Below are 2,881 nucleotides of genomic sequence, written 5' to 3'. Positions count from 1 at the left end.
AAATTTCATAAGCGTTTATAAGGGGTTCCCTAAGGTAAAGCCTGAAATATAAAGGGGTCCGCAAGTCAAAAAGTTTGAAAACCCCTGGTTTATACATAATGTAAAAATATGTTATTTTAAGCAAATATTTATGTATAAATTTCATAAGCGTTTATAAGGGGTTCCCTAAGGTAAAGCCTGAAATATAAAGGGGTCCGCAAGTCAAAAAGTTTGAAAACCCCTGATCTACATAATCTGAAAAGTATCATCATCGTAATCTACATTATCAGAAACGCAGTCATAGAAAATTTTGAATTACCGTTAATCCACCAAATCTTTCATCTATTTACTTTATATCACATAAAACTCAACCCTGGGGTGGTTTTAAAAACAACAGTGTTGTTCTGTTTTCATTTCGATATGATTACTGTAACTTCGAAGGGTTTATATAATTCTATTATTTACTGCCAGAAGCGTTAGCAAACCGGACAAAATACTGAACGGCATTTCGTCAGTCTCCTAACTTCAACAACGGACCAGGTTGACTTTGTCTTTCATCTTTTTAGAAATACTGGGTTCCATGAAAGATTGCTAGCTTTGAGCCAACATTTGAAACCATCATCATTACTATTATTGTACTGTATTTTGTTGGCACTCCGTCGCTTAACGACGACGAGGGTTCCAGTTGATCCGATCAACGGAACAGCCTGCTCGTGAAACTAACGTGCAAGTGGCTGAGCACCCCACAGACACGTGTACCCTTAACATAGTTCTCGGGGATATTCAGCGTGACACAGTGTGACAAGGCTGACCCTTTGAATTACAGGCACAACAGAAACAGGAAGTAAGAGCGAGAGAAAGTTGTGGTAGAAGAGTACAGCAAGGCTCGCCACCATCCCCTGCGGGAGCCTCGTGGGGCTTTCGGTGTTTTCGGTCAATAAACACTCACTCTGGGAATCGAAACCGCGAGTCCGCTGCCCTAACCACTGGGCCATTGCACCTCCATCATTACTATTATTAATATAACCTTAAAGTAAATTTGTGTCAACTTACCGTTTAATTAGTGTTTCATAAACAACAGAACAATATAAATTAATGTGGTATTCTTCGATCGGTTTCTTCTCATTTAACTAATTGATCATGTATTATTCTCACTTTACAAATCAATTTCCTTTATATCACATATAACAGTCGATCAGAGGGTTTCAGAAGCAGCATTTCAACATTTCAGTTTGGAAGTCAGTATTTAAGGCGGCAAACTTATTTTCCTTACATTGTTAAGTTTCCGCTTCAAAATAATTACTGTAACATCGAGAGGTTCACATAATTACTTTATTATTAGTGTTATTATCACCTTAGAGTAAATCTTCGTCAACTTATCGTATTCAGATATAAACAACGACTCAGTGATTGGTAATTCAATCACCTTAATAATTTAACTGGACCGAGGTTGAAGTAAAGTAGAAGTTATTTCCCTTGATATGATTGTATTTCTTGAATTCTCCAATAGATGGCTCTACTGACTGCTTGGTTTCCGTTCCGTTTCTTTGTCCCATTCTTTCAACAACTGCACCTTTGTTTTTTCAATTTTTCACCAGATTATTTTAATAAAGTGTACTCACATGTTCTACTCCACGACCCTTTCCATCACAGGACTTGACCCTGTCGCTGATACCGCTAGAATGAAATCGTCTTCTGGTGCTCCAGCATGACCACAGCCACTTGGCTGAAACCCATAATTAAATAAATAAAACCTCTGACTTCCTGAGGTTACGTCATGTTGACGTACTGCCGGCCCCCTTTTTTTTTTCACGTCATTTCCAATCATTGTCCTTCCTCTACACTTGACACTGGTGGACGCGCAGCGGTCTCGTGGTCATAGGATTGCGGTTTCGACTCCCAGACCGGGCGTTGTGAGTGTTTATTGGAGTGAAAACACCTAAAAGCCCCACGAGGCTCCAGCAGGGGATGGTGGCGAACCCTGCTGTACTCTTCCTCCACAACTTTCTCTCGCTCTTACTTCCTGTTTCTGTTGTGCCTGTAATTCAAAGGGTCAGCCATGTCACACTGTGTCACGCTGAATCTCCTCGAGAACTACGTTAAGGGTACACGTGTCTGTGGAGTGCTCAACCACTTGCATGTTATATGTCGGAAATCAAAGAATTCATTTAACATATGCGTATTACTCCAGCCGCTGCAGCACCATGCTCAGATGTCTCCATTTGCACTAGGATATGTCTCTGCGAGACGGGACCACTTTCCACAAACACTATTTTCAGCACTTCTGCCAAATTGGCAGCAGTTACCGCTCTGATTTCTCTCAATAAAGCCATCCACCATTAAGAGGTATACTTTTCTCCGATAGTGCATGACGTCAATGGCTGGTCACCTGCAGTTTTCTTCCACCCGAATCTCACTTGTTTTGTGTGCCCTGGCTGCAGAATCGATAAATTGGCACATGTTGCACTTCCCCAGTACCTTGCAAATGCTCTGCCTGGTGGCATCGAGTCTGACCGTCCTGACCAAAAGCAACATGCTGTCGAACCCACGTGGTCTATCTTATCCAGCTTTTTCAAATCTGTGCCCACCAGTCGACAAACTGTACAGGAGTGTGAATTGTGCCAGTCAAAGATTTAAGGTACAGAGGAGACAGTGCTTAGATATAGAGTAATAAAACAAACACACAGCGGTTACAGTCTAACTTTTTATTCATTATGTTTTTATTAACAAATTCAAGGATACTACAGAAATTTCCAGTTATCAAGTTGTCAATATTTTTACAGATGATGACAAATTTGAGGTTTACATTGACTCTCGGAATGGTTGGCATTAGGAAGGGCATCCAGCTGTAGAAACTCTGCCAAATCAGATTGGAGCCTGGTATAGCCATCTGGTTTCACCA

General features: G+C 40.9%; 2 protein-coding genes and 1 pseudogene across 2 annotated transcripts in view; all 3 read right to left on the bottom strand.

The window, feature by feature from the left end:
- LOC128251254 (zinc finger protein ZFP2-like) overlaps positions 1-965 on the bottom strand; it is a 4,755-nt gene extending 3,790 nt beyond the window's left edge. The window contains exon 1 of the mRNA XM_052978027.1: positions 299-965. The gene's annotated coding sequence lies outside the window, so the exon portion shown is untranslated. The remainder of the gene's footprint in view (positions 1-298) is intronic.
- The window catches only part of LOC106880334 (zinc finger protein 665-like), an 8,552-nt gene extending 6,779 nt beyond the window's left edge, over positions 1-1,773 (bottom strand). Inside the window, exon 1 of the mRNA XM_014930212.2 lies at positions 1,033-1,773. The gene's annotated coding sequence lies outside the window, so the exon portion shown is untranslated. The remainder of the gene's footprint in view (positions 1-1,032) is intronic.
- Positions 1-2,881, bottom strand: part of LOC106880332 (zinc finger protein 665-like) — a 55,538-nt pseudogene that overhangs the window by 16,102 nt on the left and 36,555 nt on the right.

Source organism: Octopus bimaculoides, chromosome 29 (genome assembly GCF_001194135.2).
Source record: "Octopus bimaculoides isolate UCB-OBI-ISO-001 chromosome 29, ASM119413v2, whole genome shotgun sequence".
Lineage (NCBI taxonomy): Eukaryota > Metazoa > Mollusca > Cephalopoda > Octopoda > Octopodidae > Octopus > Octopus bimaculoides.
The sequence above is the reverse complement of the archived record's forward strand: the minus strand, read 5'-3'. Positions and strand labels throughout refer to the sequence as shown.